Source organism: Notolepis coatsorum (assembly GCF_963971535.1).
Source record: "Notolepis coatsorum genome assembly, chromosome: 18".
Taxonomy (NCBI): Eukaryota; Metazoa; Chordata; class Actinopteri; order Aulopiformes; family Paralepididae; genus Notolepis; species Notolepis coatsorum.
The window spans coordinates 73,745,813-73,769,118 of record NC_140182.1 but is presented as its reverse complement, the minus strand read 5'-3'; positions in this window follow the sequence as shown (position 1 = coordinate 73,769,118).

Sequence of the window (23,306 nt, the reverse complement as noted above, 5' to 3'; positions counted from 1 at the left end):
TCAGTGCTGCATTTGGGTAGTGTGAGCACTGAACATGCTCCTCCTGTCAGCCAAGTCTGTGTATAGTGGGTGGGAGGGGTTTTCCCTGATGGCCTGGAGCTTAGCAAGGCTCATCCTCTCCGCCACCCTCGCTAGGGAGTCCAGCTCCACCCCAACCACGCTACTGGGCTTCCTGACCAGCTTATCCAGCCTGGTTGTGTCCCCTGCTCTCAGTCCGCTGCCCCAGCAGGTCACAGCGTACAAGAAGGCGCCCGCCACCACCGACTCATAGAACATCTTCAACATCCTTGTACAGACATTGAAGGATCTCAGCCTTCTGAGGAAGTAGAGTCGGCTCTGGCCCTTCTTGTACAGTGCCTCTGCGTGTAATCTGTGGGATGGAGAGGCTGAGCTGGAGGGAGTCTAAAGAGCTTGTTCTTTGTTGAGGGTGGGGGGTTGACCTATTCAGATTTATTTGAGATAGGTCAATTTAAATGGGGCGCGAAATGGGGGTGTCTGTGAATGGGTTATATTATTTATTTATTTTAAACGTTTTGCCCACTGGGTTACAATGAAGCTACGGTAGACAACTCCAGAAAAGTCAGAGCGCACGCTGGCGTACAAGCGCACTATCTGATGAGCATTCCCCTGCACTCGCGGGCACGAAGGAAGGAAACACGCATGCACAAGGAAACGCACACTTTAACGTCCCCCAAGTCCCAGAGAGTGATGGGTAATTACCATTGACTAAGGGTGATGACATCACTGAGAGATGAGAGGAGATGCTTCACTGAATTATTCCCTGTAATTACTATCTGCTGTACAGTACACCTTTGGGAACACCGTGTGTGTGTGTGTGTGTGCATGCACGCTTTTGTGCTTTTGTGTGTGTAATGTGTGTGTTTTGCGGTGAGGGCTGAGGGAAATGCCTTTTGCGGCTCCTGCTCTCTGATGGAAGCACCTTCAAAAGCCTTTTGCAAGGTGAGGATGTGGATTGTTCTTTGTACCAAACACTTTCAGCTAATTATAGTAATAATAATTTAAACATGATTGAATGGCTACATTTACATTATAAACGTGACTAGATTAAAGGGCCTGTCGTTGCACTACCCTCTTGGTCCCATATGTGTATGAAATCGGGCAACATTATTTATTCATGACAGCACACTGTATTTTACTATTTTGTACTATGCTACTATGTCTATACTACTATGTGCTATGCCTCTACACCAGGGGTTCTCAAACTTTTTTATACCACACCCCATTTATTTAGGATTTTTTTGGCGACCCCACACTTAGGGGGTCCACTAAGAATGGATTGCACGGTGGTAATTGCACCCTTACTTATACAATTCATTATGAATTGAAAATGGGGGACCCTGATGTAAACAAGACGAAAGTCTTTCTCTGGTCTGCATCCCCTTAACAATTGTGTGTATTGAGCCATACTGTATTGTACCCATTCTCCAATCTGTTAATAAAATGTTCAATCAATCAATCACCTGTGCAGGGTTTGCATGCGGATTCTGCTCCGTCTTTGCGAGCTATCCACTGACTAAAGGACATTGAGATGAGATACCAGCGCGCTTGTATCCTTTCGGCAACAAACCCTCCCTTCCGCGTTGCTCTGATTGGCCAGCAATCTACGCTCATTTCGCCCCTACGCCCGCGCATGCGCATGAGCCGCGATAAGCCCCTCAGGCAGGCAGGAATACTAAACTCGAGTTAACCTAATTTATACAAATGGTAGTATTGATTTCGCCGTAACGAATCATTAAAAAAATATACCGTTAACTGGAATATGTTGTTTCTTTACACATATGTTGGATTATGTAATTGGTTTGTCATGACAAACCAATAAAAAATCACGAATTAACCGGTGGTTATCCTATTATATTAAGCACAGAATTTAGAATGTGTGTACGTACAGAAAAATCGGGATTTATCACACGTGTGTACACAGGTTCTACGCACACTCCGTGTTGATAAATACCATTTGTTCTACGCTCCGCGCTCGTACATGATTTTAAGTATTTGCATATAGAACCGCCCGTAATTAACCATATACGGTAATGAAACACCCCCATGAAATGTGGAAAAGTGGACTAAGCCGAGCGAAGCGTGTTATGGGAGAAGACATGTACATGTACGGTGATGTCGGATATGATATCTATTAACTTCCTAAAGACCATTGCTGCCTGGGCAGCGCAAACACTAATAAAGACCTGTTGACAGAGTCAGCTATGGAGCGACAATAATGTGTTCATGACGACAAGGTTTCTCTTTAGCCTTTGCGTGGTTTATTTCACATTGCACCCAACAGCACACATGAGTCCTTCTCTTGTGAGAGCGACGGAGGAAGAGAGTGAAGGGGGAGGTAACATCTCCTTTTATACTTCTCACCTGGCGTCAGCTACAATAGCTACGCCTATAGCGCCCTCTTGTGGAAACAGTTAGACAGTTACATGTAATCATATATAACATCTAACTTCAACAAGACCGTTAATGTAAGGTTATGAATATAACCAAGTTCTATGAATACTGGTGACGCTCAGCCGCGCAGATGGAGGACGCCCATAGCCAGCCGCCCGCCGCCTGGTGCAGACGGGGGGGAGCGTACTCCTCCCTGTCTGTCGATACACGACACTGACGTCGTATCGTCCGTCCTGATCAACACCATTTGTGGACCAGAAGGACCGCTTTCAACACCAACACATTGAATGTAGCGCAGACCGGGCAGCATGGTTTGCCAGCTGCCCCCTACTGCGTTGGCCCGACTCGTCACCAGCGAGGGAGGCGTCGGTGAAAACGCGACGTGAGACAGCGCCGTAACCGTCCTAGGACGGAACCTCCCGAGCGTGTTGACAACACGCTCTGAGAGGGATGCCCATAGCCCTCCAACCGTTGACTGGGAAGAGGAGTACTCTACTTCCCGTCTACAGCAACCCCAGGCTGGTAGAGACCAGCCTGGTACGAGACCTGACGATCCACCTTGACCGCGAAGGACCAGAACGTCGTCAGGGCAGAACACTCCGTAACCCCTGACGACGCAGAGGCACCAGTGCGGCCTCCACGCACTTGGTGAAGATGCGGGGAGCCAGAGAAAACCGAACGGCAGCCTCTGGTACTCATACGCTAACCCTGCAAAGGAAGCGTAGGTAAGCCCTAGGATGGAAGATCGGAGATGCGCATACGCATCCTACAGGTCTATGGAGGAGAACCAGACCCCCACCTGACAGTGTTCAACAGGTAGGAGACGATCCAAAAAATGCTGAACCTTCCCATGGGACAGGTCCAGCCTGGGTCTGACACCACCCCCTCCCGATTTCTCAGGCAGAGAACACCGGGAGGAGAACGCCACGACGATGGCTTGCTTCATCCACAGAGATTGGATCTCATGACCAGAGCTGTCACTGCTGGAGACCCTGACAATAGGGTCTGTACCAAACCTGAAAACTGGTGGGGTTGTGTAAACACAAGTCCCCGCCTCAGCGTTCTCTCCATCCACCTCGACATATGGTACTGCCGTAGTCATATATGATGACACTCCCAACGCACCCGCCGCCATGTGGCGCAGGTCCGCCAGGAACTGTAGATAGTTGGCCCGGTCCCCCCGCTGTGCTTAGCCAACCCTGGAACCGTGCGAGCAGAGCGTTCCGTGTCGGGACATCTGACCCTGACACCACCCACGAGGCAATCGCACCCAAGGGGGGACCCCGACAGAAAGGGCCGGTTTGATACGGGGGGCTTTCTAGGTGAAAAAAGCCCCCCACTGAACACCCCTCCAGAACATGCTGAGGAGTTGTTCTGCAGCCGGACATGCAAGGTGTAAGGACCCCATGGGTTCCTACACACCGTATCCCTGCAGTGATATTACTACAGATGAAGCTTTTAGTATTCCTGGGCGCTTTGCCGCGACTCGCGCACGGTTATATCACGTCGTTTTAATTAATTGTGACCCAGGCTGCTGTTCTGTTTTATGCCGCCAGGAGGCGCAAAGTCGCCCGGCGCGGCGGCGGTCTATTGATTCCTCATTCAACACTGCCTTTGTGTCAATAACACGAGCCACTGTCAACGTTGGGACTGCGCGAGACAGAGAGACTTTATTGTGAATTTAAAATATGCTGGTAAAGTGGGGAGGGAGATTGTTCATTCAAGTAAGCTATAATATATTATGAAATTCGTATTTTTATGAAACATGAAACACCTCGAACTTATCTCACTACGATTCAACCTATTGCGTGGCACAACAGAGCGACGTGGTAGTATCCGCGTCTGTGATTTGCCTAAACGTTATTATTTTGGTAACGTTTATTTCTGACTACAGTACAGTATGTATTACTATCTATTACTACCTACTATGGGCCAGCCGTGTATAGGTGTAACAGAGTTATAATAGTTCAATGGTTGTGATGGCGGAGTTACTGTACAGTAGCGATGCGTCAGGTACTACTTTGTATCACAAACAGTACTGTATTTGCAAAACTGATATGTCATAAATGTATAGATGTACAGTAGCAGTACTGTCTACCTGTATGTCATGTATGTCATTATGAATTGAAAATGGGGGACCCTGATGTAAACAAGACGAAAGTATTTTGCACTGTACAGTATGTCACAGGTGAGCTTGCTAGCCATTTGATTGTTAACGTGATATACAAAAAATAATCAATACTTGATTGATTGATTGAAAAGTTTATTAAAAGATTGCAGAATGGGTACATTACAGTACAGCTCAATACATACAATTGTTAAGGGGATGCAGACCAGAGAAAGACTTTCGTCTTGTTTACATCAGGGTCCCCCATTTTCAATTCATCATAACATATATGACATACATGACATACAGATAGACAGTACTGCTACATCTATACATTTATGACATATCAGATTTGCAAATACAGTACTGTTTGTGATACAAAAGTGTCCAGAAAAGGAGTGTATATACATTTGGTTGGGTAGGGGACACACACACATTTTACACTGTACATTGGAATACTGACAAAGCCTTACTTGGTCATTTACTGTACAACTAGGTTAGGACATTTGTAGGGTTTGTACATTACAAAATGCAATGGGCCTGGTCTACAAGATACACTACACGACCAAAGTACCCATGTACATGTCAAAATACTTCCCACTTTCAAAAACACTCTCAAAAAACACCTACGGGAGACTGCAATTCTAAACTGGCCCCTGTAAATGTCCTAACACAACCCCCCCCCAATGTACAGTAAATTACCAAGTATAATAATAATAACTTCGTTTTATATAGCGCCTTACAGAGGACCCAAGGTCGCTTTACATAGGGGGGGGGGGGGGAGATGACAAATTAACAAACATAGTGGACAGACACAACATATACATATAAAGTGAGAAAGTTAGGGGTTGAAGGCCAAGTTGAAGAGGTGGGTTTTGAGCAGTTTTTTAAATTAGTCCAGAGTTGGGGCGGTGCGGAGTTCTGCTGGGAGGGAGTCAATATTCCAATGTACAGTTTTGCTTGTTCAGTTGTACAGTGTCCCCCACCCACTCTTCCTACCCAACCCCCCCCCCCCCCCCAACATCCTCCAATGTACAGTTTCTATGTCAAATGTATATACTCTCTTTTCTGGACTCTTTTCGTATCACAAACAGTACTGTATTTGCAAATCTGGTATGTCATAGATGTAGCAGTACTGTCTATCTGTATGTCATGTATGTCATATATGTTATGATGAATTGAAAATGGGGGACCCTGATGTAAACAAGACGAAAGTCTTTCTCTGGTCTGCATCCCCTTAACAATTGTATGTATTGAGCTGTACTGTACTGTACCCATTCTGCAATCTGTTAATAAAATGTTCAATCAATCAATCAATCTCCCCGTACTGTGGTTTCTTCTCAACCTTGGGGGGAATGGAAATGCCCCAACAATTAGCATTTCAATGGTGTGTTTGTGTGTGTGTTTGTGTGTGTGGGGGCCGCATTCCATGTCACACCTATACACAGTATAGTCACTCTACTACCCCCACCCCACTACTTCTAAGGTCAAGTAGAAGTTTGACCAGTTTGTTTTGTGATGTTTGTAATCTTGTTTTTAGCACCTTTGAGGTGCTTTGGTACCATGAGGTGCAAGCATAGTCGTACAGTAGTACCCTTGAATGAGTGCTCCTGCCAGAGTCTTCAGGGTATTCTTGTTTACCAGAGAGGAGATCCGGTACAAGAATCTAGTTCATTGGTTGACTTTTTGTATTACCTTGGATGCCATTTTGTCACAGGAAAGACGACAAGCACAACACCAGCCTCTGCCACAGCGAGTTATGTTATGTAAATGAGAGATTATATTGTTGTTAATGCTGCTATTTATGCAATTTTTATTGGTGTGTTTTGTTATTGTTATTAAACACAACGTTACATACAAAACTGTCTCTTCTGTTATTCAAGTGTTCTGATGGGAATGGTGTATTGTACCACACATAAAAATAGGGAAACAATGTCCAGGCACGCACTCCAGGTTTTTCCAAATTTATTGGCAGCCTGAAATCATATCATGACGTAAAAAAAATTATTCTGATTGGACAAGAGATAACAATTATTTGCATCTTTATTGTAAGTACAGTAACAGCAGTTGTCAATCAAGTCAAGAGTTCAGAATTGTATTAAAACACACACACACACAAATTACTAGCTCTGGATGTGCAGGCAGGGATGTTGTTGGGTTGGTCTGTGGTCGCTGCAACAGTGGGAGCTGCAGCGAAAGAAAAAAGAAATAGATTAGAAATAATTTGTCTCATTTCTTTCTCTCCCCCTCATCCCTCTCCCCTTATCCATCCAAACAATGAATACAAAAAATATATATATTACAGAGGTGTTCCATAGACTCACAGGAATTGTGTAAAAGTGCCCAAATAGTGAAAGAAATAGTAAAATAGTTCCCCTTTAATATGATCTATGTCTCTAATTCTCATATTGGCGCATTCTTCCAATTCTCCTCTCACAATATTCACCCTCACTGAACTGAGTCATCTGAAAATGTGCTGATTTGTGATGGACTCAACCTTGATGACTTGGACTCGGACTCGGGTAATGGGGACTCGACTTGGGCTCTTCTTTGGTGACTTGGACTTGGACTCTGACTCAAACACTGGGGACTCGACACTCGACTCAGACTCGATATTTAGTGACTCGACTACAACACTGAAGTAGTGATGTACTGACTGTACACAGTACCAACGGAACAACATACTGTATGAAGTAGTGATGTACTGACTGTACACAGTACCAACAGAACAACATACTGTATGAAGTAGTGATGTACTGACTGTACACAGTACCACCAGAACATATGAAGTAGTGATGTACTGACTGTACACAGTACCAACAGAACATATGAAGTAGTGATGTACTGACTGTACACAGTACCAACCGAACAGCATACTGTATGAAGTAGTGATGTTTTAATGATTACTCTACATAAAGCAACTTTGATATTTCAATTCTTACATTTTCCATCTCCTTACCTGCACAACCATAAATTCTTTCTTTTCAAAATCCAGCTCCAAGGGTTTTTGGACCATGAGTTGAACTTGAGTTGCGCTTTCTGCAACGGTAAACACAGGAACTACGGCGAACACATCCTTGTCGTCTCCAGCCAGGGTTAGCTTGATTTGTCCTCCCTGCACAATAAACATAATGATTCATACTTAATCACAAGTAACCACTCAGGTCTTGTTATGTGTCATACAGTTGGACAGTACAACAGGACAACATGGTCTCTGCTTTTTTCATTGAAGTGTTTTGAAACAGTGATAATAATTATCAATTACAAAAACGTACTGCATATAAACGGCTGATGACTCATAACTTCCTATCACGTTTGAATAATGCTGTAAAGTTAAGTAAAAATGCATTTCAATAGTAATGTTTAAGAGCTTACCGATTGAGAGCTAAATCCACTGCCAACAGACGAGACGCGATATTTATTTACTTCCTCTGCCTCTCTCTCAGTTTGCCGAGGGAGGGCGGAGCTCGTCCAGCACGTTGTCACCAGCTGTATGAGAGCGCCCCCGCTGGTCATTGTTAACATTAACCACACCAAAACGACGTCAAACCGGCCGGCAAACAGCTGTACCAGGACTTTTCCCGGCTGTATCTGTACCACCCCAAATCACGCGTGCCTGCGAGACCACTGCCAATGTTTCAGGAGTGGGAGGCACCAACATGATACCTGGCCTGGCGAAGGCGAGGCCGGGGAAGCCTGCACTGTGTGCCTCAAAATGTTTCGAGCCCCCCTGCTGACAACACTTAAGTTGACAGACGTAACACCAGGCTCAACCAACACAGCTTATGGTGTGGGAGCCGCTTGACAGCACAACATTCTCACGGACAGACCCAGGCTCAGCCATCAACTGGGTGTCAGCCCCTGTTCCCATGAGAAGCGAAAAGTGGGGCCGCCCGCGCTTCAACGAAGGCACGCGGCCCGCAGCCAAAGGAAACAATCAGAGCCCACTTTTTCCGCTGGTGTTGGGGAAGGGAGTGATCGGAGAGCGGGCTGCTCGTGGCAGGACGGTGACGGCTTGTTTGTTCAAGCCGAACCCATCCTACATGACCGATCCCTCGGCCGCCAAGGCTGTCGGCCTTGTGGACACCTGTTGAATCAACGCCCAGGATACCTCCGGCGGGGGAAAACATGGCCGCCTGTCGAGGGCCTCGTCATCGCCGCTGACGAGGCCGTGCTCTCTCTTCTTCTGGCTGCGCGGTGTGAGGCGGTGTGGGGCCTAGGACAATACCGCCCGCGCTCCAGCAGAAGACCAAAATCCCCTGCGGAGAGGGGAACCCTGAGCGGTTATAGCTTGCGGCTGGGTCAAAGCTAATAACGTCAACAACCTCGCGCAATGTGTCGACGTCGGCTGGCCCTCAAGGCCCCGCCACCAGACACAATTTTTTTTATAGAAAAAAAAAACAGCAATTCGAACACAGTTCGAATCGCTGCCAATTCCATACCGTGGCGGTACAGGCTTTAACAGCCCACCAGCCACTCGCCAGGCCGACCCACCCATGGCGTCGGCCGGGCGGGGCACTGTTTCAATGTCAAAAACAAAGGACTGATGTTAACACGGAGCACCAGTGGTGGTTGCAAACAGCAACCTCCACTGTGGTGTGCACCATGAAAGGGTTAAATGAATAAAATAACTAAACCACAAAATACTGTAGAATGAGCAAACCCATATACACAACGTTAAGGGGAGGCGGACCAGAGCGAACTAGTCCCGCCTTCATTCAAAATATTCACAACAGCACACCAGCCCTAGCTTAGCCCATTTACCAAAAAAGGTAAACAAAGCCCCCCCCCGCACTACTCCCCCAGTATACCGATTGACCGTCAGTATGAAATGGTTGAGAGGAGAGAAAGCTGTAGCAAAGACAGACTTTCTCATAGCAGAGTGACAGAACGAAACAATAGCCCACTACACTACTACAGCCTAGCGTGAGGCGATGTGGGACCCAGATCAACAACCGCCTGCGCACAGACACGCAACATGTTTACCATGTCGGCTGGACCCATAGCCCCACTACCCGACGCCAATGTGGATAGGAACTAGCCAGCTGAGCCACAACCCGCCGTTAAGTCCCATCCTGCAGTAATATAGCTCTACTGCTACACCGCCGAGCTCACGCATCGGCCCCAGATGGGGACACCGTTCCACAGACCCCGCCGGAACACAAAGGTAACGTACCTGGCTAGGGTACCTAGCCACGGCCTACCCTGTTGTCAACCCATTTACCTGTAAAAAAGGTAAATAGGACTCAGCAAAACCCCCACAACAGCTACCGACTGACCTTCATTGATGAACCGGGCAAGAGGAGGGAGAAGTGACAACATCTCACGGCGGAGACATTAGAACAGCGTAGCAGTTAGCATGTAGCAGTAGTGTTAGCATGTAGCATTAGCGTTAGCAAGTAGCATAGCATTAGATGTTTAACAGCACGCCCAAGACCATTTGGAAACTGTTCACTGCAGTGAAATGTTCACCAAACCATCCTGCCCCCGGTGCCAACACACAACATGGTTGTGTAACAAAACAAACCAGCATTACTAACACTAATACCCATACCTGAAGACACAGGGCCTACCTGGGTACAAGCTGGCCCGACAGCCAATCTTGCACAGCTGAACCTTGGTCTGCTGCCATCAGACGAGGAAACATCACATAGGCCCGTCGTGTCGCTGAAAACATGCTTCGAAGATGCCAGGGGCCAGCAACCTCCGGTAAGCTTTCAACATTATGAATCTTCTCTGATCTTTTCATCCTACTAGTTACATACTGTGCACGCAGCCGATACGATGGAACGAAAATAGAGGAAGAGTGTTTGGTGACCATAGTCATGGTTATATAGGCTACGCCTCCATAGGGGCGGGGCCCGATCAGGTATGGGTGCATTAAGTTGTTCGTATTGGAGTACAGTAGGTACTAGGAGATAAGGGGTATCTCATTAGGCTAGAGCGGGACGCGATAGCCATATACGATATATAACCAACAGCGCTAATGCATTAACCAACAACGAAACCGTGTGAACACTGCTGATATGGCATTAACCAACAACGAGCACCTGCGTGGCGTCGTCTCAGAGCACCTGGGGGAGCCTCATGCGCATGCGCGGCCGACGCGTCACTCTCTGCAGCGGGCGGCGCAACACACAGAGCGGCAGGGCGTGGATAAGGGCGTGTGCTAGCGCGGTCACGTGGCTGTGTGGCCAATCAGAGAAACGCTGAACGAAAAGCTGAACACAAGTTGGTTGCCTTAAGTGTTCACGCCACCCGGGCCGACCCGGCATTTCTTCCCCCCAAAAAAGCACAAGTCCCTCAGGGTACCAGAACAGCAGATCTGCGTCCCCGGCGGACAACGGTTTAACTGACCTGGACCAGCGTGACCAGAACCAGTCCTGTGCCCTAACCACGCCGACATCCCCACTCCAAGAGAGGGGGTAGGTACACGTGTCGATCTAAAACATGAAAAGAGGGCGCCACCCAGACGGTCCCATTCGTACCACGCTCAGTGGCCCACCCCAAGGGCGTGAGACCCCTCTACCTATGTTTTGATCTATTCCATTAACATCCCCCAGATATGAACTAGAATCCGTTGAGACCTAGTAACAGGCACTTGGAAGAGAAAAACCTCCATCCCAGTTGCCCTATAAAAACGCTGTTTTAATAACGAGCAACCAAGGCCTACTAGCCTCCTGCATGATTCTTATCAGAAACACCCCGAGCCAGCACTATGTACGCGTCGAGACCCAAACAATGGATAGTCTAACCAGACACCAGACATTGGTCCTTCAAGTCGCCTGGGAGAACGACAAGGAGTTGTCGTGCTTCATATTCTTCCCTCTTTTCATTAAAAAGAAAGAAACACCGACTGACATGAATCCCACGTGACGCGACCGAGGGTAATTTTTTTTTACATTCTTACATCCCGCCACCCTCACCACAGAGAGGAGATGGGAATCCTCAGAGAGACTTCCCACGTGAGCCACAGATTGAAAAGTCACGGTAACATTGAGCCATGTGACCAACAGACTCAAGTTACACGTATATCGAGCGTAGCAGAACAGTAAGTTCCTACGCTCTGCCCCGACAACTTGACAATGACAGACCCTACATACGGGTCTGAAAAAACTCACGGAAGCCGTCGTCCAATAGAAACGTGCCTAGTGACGTTTTTTATGACGGGGGGAAACCCATGACTCAACCGCCCGTGATAGATGCGGAGTCCGGGAAACCCTTCCCCCCCCCCCTGTGCCAAGCTTGGCCCTGACCGAATGAAAAGAGAGTCCAAAAAAAAACGACCAATCAGAAGAGGGAAGGAGGGGTTTATCCGGTACCCCCTCGCAAGCCCAACCCTTGCATACGACAACAACAAATAGCCATATGATACCTTAAGTAGCCAGTATGCTAATGAACAGTGCAAAGCTAATTCAATGCACGCTAGCCACAGACAGGGTTTATAACAAGGCCAAGTTATGTATGTGTGAACCCGACACCCGTGTTTATGTTGCAAGACACAGAAAATCTAATAGAGAGAGAGAGCGGCCTGAACCGCGGTACCTTTTCACACACGAGCATTACTGCAGACCAACACAACAGTGTTGCGGCTCAATATCACTGTTTAAGCAACAGAGCACACAACTAACCTCTACCTTTATGTGAAGACCTAACCTTCAGGTCGAGGCAGAAAAAACCTTTTTCAACCGAGTGTAAGCTGCAGGCCTTGCTTAAACTCTAACATGAATGTAGCGACCAACAAGACTTAAAGTCTAGCCCTTCTATCAAACCCACACTAGCAAAAGGTTCACACGTCGTATCCCCATCATAATATGTTAGTGAATAAACACACAGTTTGTAACAAAAAATACAGTCCCTCCCAGGAGGGACTTTTTATTTCTCATAATCAAAATCATATGTTTGGGCCGGGAAGGGAACAGGGGGGGACCACAGAGGGAAAAAGTCATTTTCAGCGACGCCTGCCACGAGCCGCTCGGGACTTGCCACCCCGGGGAGCCCCGGAGGGACGGTAAAGGATAGGAGGCTGGTCACGACGATCCCTACCGTCACCTCCGGGCGTAGATGAGCTGGCTGCAGTGGCGGAGGCACCCTCTTTCCTCCTGGCCTTCTTTGCCAAAGGTCCAGCAGTGGCGGTGATAGCAGCGGCGGCTACGGCGGCGGAACCCCGACGACTCCACCGGCGACGGGGGAAATGAGGCTGGAGCACGGAACGCTCCTCCTGCATCTCCCTGCAGGTCGAGGTCATCCACTGCAGTGCCGACCCGAAAAGTCCAGCATCGGAGAGGGGTGCCGTCAGAAGTGGAGTCCTCTTCCTTTCCGGCACACGCGCCTGCTCCAGCCAAAGGTGGCGCTAGACTAGAGTGGCCAGGGCGCATACTTTCCCAGCGGCGATGGCCTGCGGCTGGATCAGATGCAGGATGGCTCCTGCCAACTGGGCGAGCTGATCATGTTGCAAATCGGTCAGCTCCGTACCGCCGGTCAGTATCCCGGACATGAATCTCGCCAGCTGCGCGATGTTAGAAGTGGCAGCCAGAGATTGAGTCGCGGAGATAAATGACTGGTCACTCCAGAAAGCCAACCGCCTCGCCGATTTCCCTTGGGGAACCGGCTTCCGTAACGGCTCCCACACCACCTCAGGACAAAGGAGAGCTGCCATCGGCCTATCAAGCCGAGGCACCCCCTCCTTCATGCCGTCTACCAAACCCACCACCCTCGTGACTCGCACGTAGGCGGGGGTGAGGCCCATGATGTGGGAGACCACCTGTCCCTGACGGACGTAGGCCTCCATCGAGGGGAAAAATGGACAGACAACGCCCATCTTTCTCACAGGACGGCGTTGCCATAGATGACCTATGAGATCATCAGGAACAGGAACAGGCAGTGGCTGCGGCAGCGGCACGCCGTTTGCGACTGCCGCCGCCGCCATGAGCTCGGGGAACGAAGCATGCAGTTCCCCCTGCATACTTTCCCCCACCGAGCTCGCGTCCCTCACATGCAGCAGACTACCGGTTAAAGAGCCACATTCTGATGTGGCTGATAGCAGGGCATCCCGCCGCCGAGTCGGAGGTTCTAACCCAACATCCGCGTACGAGGAACCCCAAGGAGACCTATCACCCCCCTCCAGTGTTACCTGGACGGGCGGCGGACATGTCTCCACCGGGGCGTCGAACAAGAGTTTCAAGTTTCAAGTTTCTTTAATAGTTGTCATACAGAAGTACAGAATACTTTCATACAAAATGCTTCTTACTGTTTCGCTCCAGAGACTGTGCTAGACAAGATAGTATCAAATAACATAGTATAGCATGTAATTTAGAAGAAGAAAATGAGGTCACAGTGTTCGGTATAGACATATGTACAATGTTCTGAGTTACCATATAATATACAATACTATGCAGTGTACTAATGTACAGTACTATATAGTGCAAAGCAGAAATGGGATGAGGTACAATTTAGGTACAATTTACAGTAAGGTGTACGAGTTGTAGTGCAATCCTTCATCAATAATATAAAGTGTGGGGAGTGGGTGCTACAGTGTGTTTGTTTAAAGTGGGTGTGTGCTATAAAGTGTGTGGAGTGGGTGCTACAGTGTGTTTGTTTAAAGTGAGTGTGTGCGTGTGGATGTGTGTGCTATGTGCGTTTGGTGGTTGTTGTTGTGTAGTGTTCATTGTTCGTTTAGCAGCCTGATGGCCTGGGGATAGAAGCTTCTTCTGAGTCTTTCTGTGCTCGCCTTGAGAACCCGTCCGCTTCAACCATGTAGTCCTCTGTTTCCATTGGCCATGGAGAATCAGACGCATCCTCATGAGGCTCCAGCAACTCACCAAAACCAGGCCGTTCGCATCTACAAGCCACCATCTTACGACGGGAGCAAGCCGATGCCAAAAGTTTGCATCTCAAATCCTCCGCCACCAGAGGAGCCGGCCGCCCAACAGCGGACGACTCTCCGGAGGCAAAGGAACCAGAGCCGGAACCAGGCCATCGCACAGGGGACGGCGCGAGGTAAACAAACTCCAGGCAGCTAACGTTGACGCGGCCATTTTGGTCTTGGGGGATTTCAACAGCGCGCGTCTTAAAAAGGTGCTGCCGAATTTCTATCAGCATGTGACCTGTCCCACCAGAGGCGAGAACATATTAGACCATGTATACTCGCAATTTAAGAATGGGTACAAGTCACAGGCTCTTAGTCCATTCGGTAAAAGCGATCACGCTGCAATTTTTCTCTTGCCTAAGTACAAACAGTGTCTCAAGCGAACGCCGGTGGTCTCGCGAGAGGTTAAACGTTGGACCGTGACGTCAGTAGAGTCACTCCAAGCAGTGCTGGGAAGCACAGAATGGAGTGTACTCCGTGATAACACAGCCAATATTAACGAATACACCGAAACGGTGATTGACTATGTCTGTACTCAGGTAGAAGTAATAATCCCCACCACCAAAATTAATATCTACCCAAACCAAAAGCCCTGGGTAGACAAATCCGTCCGTGAGGCTCTGAAAGTGCGCACATCAGCATACAACACCGGGCTGGTGACAGGCAACATGGAAGAACACAAGATGGCAAGATACAACGTCAGGAGAGCAGTAATAGAGGCAAAACGGCGCTACAGGGATAAAGTTGAACTTCAGTTTGAACAGGCTGACTCTAGAGGCATGTGGCAGGGCCTCAGAACAATGACAGACTACAAAGGAACCCCCCTCAAACTGAACAGTGACATCTCCTTAGCAAATGATCTCAACTCCTTCTATGCGAGGTTTGAGGCTGTGAATAACAACACCAGCCTACAAACCACGGCAATGGGGGGGGGGGGGTCTGCTGATGGAGACTCAGTGTTCAGGGTAACAGAGCATGAGGTGAGACGGATCTTTAAAAAAGTGGATATCAGGAAGGCAGCAGGACCGGACGGCATCCCCGGCCGCGTCCTAAAAGTCTGTGCCGACCAACTGGCCCCGGTATTCACTGACATCTTCAACCTGTCCTTGGAACAGGCCGTCATCCCCACCTGTCTGAAGAAGTCCACCATCATCCCTGTACCCAAAAAATCTACGCCCGCTTGCCTCAACGACTACCGCCCTGTAGCCCTCACCTCCATAGCCATGAAGTGCTTTGAGAAGCTAGTGAAGGGCTACATCTGTTCCTCCCTCCCCATCAACCTGGACCCTCTGCAATTTGCATATCGCCCCAACAGGTCCACGGAGGACGCCATAGCCCATGTGCTGCACACAGCAGCATCACATCTGGACAAGAGGAAGGGGAACTATGTGAGAATGCTGTTCATCGACTACAGCTCAGCATTCAATACCATAGTCCCCTCCAAACTCATAGCCAAGCTCAGGGACCTGGGCTTGAACTATGACCTGTGCCAGTGGGTCCTGGACTTCCTGACGGGCAGACCCCAGGTGGTAAGAGCCGGCAACTGCACCTCCTCATCCATCACGCTCAACATAGGGGCCCCCCAGGGCTGTGTTCTGAGCCCCCTCCTCTACTCCCTGTACACACATGACTGCGTAGCACAGCGGAACAACAACACCATCATCAAATTTGCTGATGACACAGTAGTGGTGGGCCTGATCTCTGCCAACGACGAAAGGGCCTACCTGGAAGAGGTAGAGAACCTGTCACAGTGGTGTCAGGAGAACTGCCTCTCCCTGAACGTCAGCAAAACAAAAGAGATGATTGTGGACTTCAGGAGGACGGGGGTCAAGGACTACAGCCCCCTCAGCATCGACGGGGCACCAGTTGAGAGAGTGAACAGTTTCAAGTACCTCGGAGCCCACATATCCGAGGACTTGACATGGACCACACACATTGACAGTGTTGTGAAGAAGGCACGACAACGCCTCTACTTCCTCAGGCGCCTAAGGAAGTTCCAAGTCAGTCAGAAGATCCTTAGGAACTTCTACTCATGTACAATAGAGAGCATCCTGACCGGCAACATCACCTCCTGGTTTGGGAATAGCACTGCACAAGACCGTAGCAGACTACAAAGAGTGACACGTTCAGCCGAACGCACAATTAGAGGGGGGCTTCCCACCCTCCAGAACATTTACAACAAGCGGTGCAAGGGGAAGGCTAAGAGAATTATTAAGGACTCGAGCCACCCGAACAACTGCCTCTTTGAACTGCTGCCGTCAGGCAAGCGATACCGGAGTCTTATGGCGAGCACAGAAAGACTCAGAAGGAGCTTCTATCCCCAGGCCATCAGGCTGCTAAACGAACAATAATCGCTAAACGAACAATAATCACTATGCAACAACCATCAAATGCACACAGCACACACACCCACACGCACACACACACTCACTCAAACAAACAACACACTGCAGCACCCACTCTCCACACTTTAGATCACACAAACACACTTACACTTTATATTTATTGATAAAGGATTTGCACTACAACTCGTACACCTACTGTGAATTGTACCTAAACTGCACCTTGTCCATTTATGCCTTGCACTATATAGTATTGTATATTAGTACACTGCACAGTATTGTATATTGTATGGTAACTACGTCTACGAACATTGTACATATGTCTAAACTGAACACTGTGACCTCTTTTTTTCTTCTAATTTTTACTATGTTTTTATTTCATACTTATCTTGTCATGCACAGTCTCTGGAGCGCAACAGTAAGAAGCATTTTGTACAAAAGTATTCTGTACTTCTGTATGACAACTATTAAAGAAACTTGAAACTTGGTGCACCAGCTCCTTGGAGAGGCAAACTATCTATCGGACGCCTACCGGGCGCGGCTGCCGACCACGAAAGAGGCCTCAACCCCGCTCCAAGACGCACGACAGAGGAGGCAATGGAGAACCGCTGGTGAAGGGTAACGTTGCTAGCGCGACCCTCCGAGGTAAACATTATGACTTAGCTTTTTTCTTTTAAAATTTATGAGAGAAAGAAAAAAGCAAGAAAAAATGTAAACACGTAACTCAACTTCAGCTAAAACAATTCAGTGCTGTGCACGAAGTGAGGTTAGTGCAGATGACGCTGAGCGGCAGCCAGTATGATATAGAACCTTCTGTAGTGTGGTAGTGAAAGAGTTAACCGTCTGTAGTCGGTAGTGAAAGAGTTAACCTTCTGTAGTCGGTAGTGAAAGAGTTAACTTCTGTAGTGTGGTAGTGAAAGAGTTAACCGTCTGTAGTGAAAGAGTTAACCTTCTGTAGTGTGGTAGTGAAAGAGTTAACCTTCTGTAGTCTGTAGTGAAAGAGTTAACCTTCTGTAGTCGGTAGTGTACCAGACAGGGGCGTCATTTTGGTATGGCAAGGTATGGCACTCGCCATACCTTGGCAAATTAAAAATAAAATAAATCTTTTTCTTTTTTTTTTACAATTACAATTTTTTTTATGTTGATTTAGAATTCGAATGTCAACATTATGAACGAAGCTTCGAACTATTCGGTACAGCCCTAGCATGTTTTGATATTGTCAATTATCTCACTTTTACTAGGTGACTTTTACTACTAACTCAAATATGCCAAAAAAAAAGGAAAATGGACGTACAGACGTTTTTTTTTATCAAAGGGCAGCAGAGACAAGTGATACAGGGACACAGGTAAGGTCTTACAATGGCTTAGTGATTATAACAGTGCAGTTCAGCATTCAGTAACCCATACTTTTTGTGAACGTGTTTTTGATACTACATTCTGTTGAACACACACCTCAAAACCGTACCTAAGGAAAATTGGCTCAATTGCAAGAAAAATAATAGACAGTTATGATATTACATTCTGCATAAATTGTATGCAAAATATTGTGGTTCCCTGCTTTAGTCTGTTGACACATTTCTATACTAAAAATGCTTGTGTAGTCCTGTGTCATACCTAAATGTCATATAAGTGAATTGTATAGAAACAACTCACCAAAAGTGACTATTGCGCAACTGAGTTGACAAAAAAAATCCACCAAGGGGGGGAAACCCGCCGTTCAGATTACATTTTCGTTCTCTCTGCTAAGAAAGGAGAGCTTGTGTGCTTGTGTGTGTTTTTAACACCTCGTTAAGTACCTGTGAAGATTAATGCATGAAGCACGCACAGACAGACCACCCAGCGTAAAGCCCTCGCCTGTAGTCTTTCCACAGTATTGAGACACAATACTGTCGGACAATCTAACAATAATTAACTCATTTACAAGTTGTATTAAAGTTTGCAAATAAGGGAACAGAGCAATGACATTTCAAAGTAGTCAAAAAAGCAAGATTTCGATGTTTTCGATTTTCTGAAGTGCAAGACATTTTCGCATTTTCTGACGCTTGTATCTCGCAGACTAAGTCGGGTTTGATGAGCAGAGTCACATATGTGATCAATACAAACTTGAACTTGAATTCCATCATGTCTGTGTGCGGGAGCTCACAAGGCTGTTGTCACAATGTAAATAAAAACGTGCACTGAAAAGTTACAGTATGTAGTTGGTTGATTATTTGTATGACAGTCAGTAAACCCTTGCTAAAAGTATCCGTTTTATTTAATGAATTGAAAACATGCAGCATTGCCTTCCTCCCGGTATGCAGCAACGACATGTATCAGGCAAATGCACATCGCAACATTGACTGAGTGTAATCCCTTTCTATTCACATAACTGCATTTGTGATGGAGCTTTGACAGCTACATGGGTGGTACAGTAACAGTCTATAGCTCGATCCATCTCCAATATCACGATGGACCGTGCCGGTGGCCAAAGACCTGAGGGTGGAGAGGACTTGAATGTGCATGGGGATGGCATTTGTGCGTTTTGTTCCACGCTCCAATTTCGGTCTCAAATTGCGGTACAAATGAAAGAGGTGTCTCGGGTATAGCGGACTCTAGTTAATATTAATTATGTTCTCTCTGCAATTAGACTGTCCCTCATTCATTCATTCATTCATTCCTATCTGCTATATCTGAAAACAGCAGCATCACACCTGGACAAGAGGCAGGGGAACTATGTGAGAATGCTATTCATCGACTACAGCTCGGCATTCAATACCATAGTCCCCTCCATACTCATAGCCAAGCTCAGGGACCTGGGCTTGAACTATGACCTCTGCCAGTGGGTCTTGGACTTCCTGACTGGCAGACCCCAGGTGGTGAGAGCAGGCAACTGCACCTCCTCATCCATCACCCTCAACATAGGGGCCCCCCAGGGCTGTGTTCTGAGTCCCCTCCTCTACTCCCTGTACACACACGACTGTGTGGCTCAGCGGAGTAGCAATACAATCATCAAATTTGCTGACGACACAGTGGTGGTGGGCCTGATCTCTGCCAACGACGAGAGGGCCTACCTGGAAGAGGTCAAGGTCCTGGCGGGATGGTGCCAGGAAAACAGCCTCTCCCTGAACGTCAGCAAAACAAAGGAGATGATTGTGGACTTCAGGAGGTCGGGGGTCAAGGACTACAGCCCCCTCAGCATCGACGGGGCACCGGTTGAGAGAGTCAACAGCTTTAAGTACCTCGGAGCCTACATATCCGAGGACTTGACATGGACCACACACATTGACAGTGTTGTGAAGAAGGCACGACAACGCCTCTACTTCCTCAGGCGCCTAAGGAAGTTCCAAGTCAGTCAGAAGATCCTTAAGAACTTCTACTCATGTACAATAGAGAGCATCTTGACCGGCAACATCACCTCCTGGTTTGGGAATAGCACTGCACAAGACCGAAGCAGACTACAAAGAGTGACACGTTCAGCCGAACGCACAATTGGAGGGGGGCTCCCCACCCTCCAGAACATTTACAACAAGCGTTGCAAGGGCAAGGCTAAGAGAATCATTAAAGACTCCAGTCACCCGAACAACTGCCTCTTTGAACTGCTGCGGTCAGGCAAGCGATACCGGAGTCTCAAGGCGAGCACAGAAAGACTCAGAAGAAGCTTCTATCCCCAGGCCATCAGGCTGCTAAACGAACAATGAATGAACACTACACAACAACAACCACCAAACGCACATAGCACACACATCCACACGCACACACTCACTTTAAACAAACACACTGTAGCACCCACTCCACACACTTTATAGCACACACCCACTTTAAACAAACACACTGTAGCACCCACTCCCCACACTTTATATTTATTGATGAAGGATTGCACTACAACTCGTACACCTTACTGTAAATTGTACCTAAATTGTACCTCATCCCATTTCTGCTTTGCACTAGATAGTACTGTACATTAGTACACTGCATAGTATTGTATATTATATGGTAACTCAGAACATTGTACATATGTCTATACCGAACACTGTGACCTCATTTTCTTCTTCTAAATTACATGCTATATTATGTTATTTGATACTATCTTGTCTAGCACAGTCTCTGGAGCGTAACAGTAAGAAGCATTTTGTATGAAAGTATTCTGTACTTCTGTATGACAACTATTAAAGAAACTTGAAACTTGAAACTTGAGTTCCCCGCGGAGCGCAGTCAGTGCACCCCATAGTATTCCGATAACCCTATAAACCATGCTGCATTCATTCGGAAAGAAAGACCTATTCCAAATGCTATATTTATAGGGTTTGACAATAATTACACTACTGTCGCTATTTTACAATGAACTATAATGAATTACGGGTCATACTGAACACGCCAGTGTTGAAACTAATGCACGGACGCTTATTTCCTCATTGCAATATTCATATTCTACCGCTGAGCTTTGCGTAAATATGCACACAAAGTCAAGCACACGTTCAAATTGATAAGTCACACACTTTGAAATGATCGTACGCACGGGTTATGCACATATCTGTGCGTACGCACCATTGATAAATGAGGGCCCTGGCCTATATTTGATTTCATAATTATATTATATTCTAGTGAAGGAGAGGAGTTATTTTTCATTTAATAATAATAATAATAATAATAATAATAATAATAATAATAATAATAATAATAATAATAATAATAATAATAATAATAATAACTTCATAATAATAATAACTTCATAATAATAATAATCATGATGTTGCATTACTGCTGATCAGCACGCCTATCAGAAATAAATGTTTATTTATTGTATTGATAATCTCAGAACCAAGCATTTGAAATTACCTTTAGTGCTTAGCCTTATTTCTATATATTGTATTTCTAAATCCTGCCACGTTGCGAAGGCTATCTCGGCATGTGCCTTTATATTTCTCGAACAAATTATATACTGTTCATAAGATATATTTTCTGCTGTTCCAACGAAATCTCAATCAACAAAATATGTCCATAGATTCTGGCTGTACAGGATGAAATTAAAGTATAAACATAGTAGCATAGCACATAGTAGTATAGGTGTAGAGGCATAGTACACAGTAGTATACTGTAGACATAGTAGTACTGTCTATACTACTGTGTACTATGCCCCTACACGGGTCCTACTAATCACCCCAAAGTACCAGAAAATACCAGAAACTACCCCAAAATACCCCAAAATATACCCCAAAATACCAGAAACTACCCCAAACTACCCCAAAGTATACCCCAAAATACCAGAAACTACCCCAAAATACCCCAAAATACCAGAAAATACCAGAAACTACCCCAAAATACCCCAAAGTATACCCCAAAATACCAGAAACTACCCCAAAATACCCCAAAGTATACCCCAAAATACCAGAAACTACCCCAAAATACCAGAAAATACCAGAAACTACCCCAAAATACCCCCAAAGTATACCCCAAAATACCGGAAACTACCCCAAAATACACTAAAATACCCCAAAGTATACCCCAAAATACCAGAAACTACCCCAAAATACCAGAAAATACCAGCAAATACCAGAAACTACCCCAAAATACCCCAAAGTATACCCCAAAATACCAGAAACTACCCCAAAATACCAGAAAATACCAGAAAATACCAGAAAATACCCCAAAATACCCCCAAAGTATACCCCAAAATACCGGAAACTACCCCAAAATACACTAAAATACCCCAAAGTATACCCCAAAATACCAGAAACTACCCCAAAATACCAGAAAATACCAGCAAATACCAGAAACTACCCCAAAATACCCCAAAGTATACCCCAAAATACCAGAAACTACCCCAAAATACCCCAAAATACCAGAAAATACCAGAAAATACCCCAAAGTATACCCCAAAATACCAGAAACTACCCCAAAATACCCCCAAATACCAGAAAATACCAGAAACTACCCCAAAATACCCCAAAGTATACCCCAAAATACCAGAAACTACCCCAAAATACCCTAAAATACCCCAAAGTATACCCCAAAGTACCAGAAAATACCAGAAAATACCCCAAAATACCAGAAAATACCCCAAAATACCCCCAAAGTACCCCAAATAGTGTGTAATAGTGTAATAGTGTAATAGTAGTAATAGTGTGTAATAGTGTAATAGTGTGTAATAGTGTAATAGTGTAATAGTGTGATAGTGTGTAATAGTGTAATAGTGTGTAATAGTGTAATAGTGTGTAATAGTGTAATAGTGTAATAGTGTGTAATAGTGTAATAGTGTAATAGTGTGTAATAGTGTAATAGTGTGTAATAGTGTAATAGTGTAATAGTGTGTAATAGTGTAATAGTGTGTAATAATGTGTAAAAGTGTAATAGTGTGCTAGTGTAATAGTGTAATAGTGTGTAATAGTGTAATAGTGTGTAATAGTGTGTAATAGTGTGTAAAAGTGTAATAGTGTGCTAGTGTAATAGTGTAATAGTGTGTAATAGTGTGTACTAGTGTAATAGTGTAATAGTGTGTAATAGTGTAATAGTGTGTAATAGTGTAATAGTGTAATAGTGTAATAGTGTAATAGTGTGTAATAGTGTAATAGTGTGTAATAGTGTAATAGTGTGTAATAGT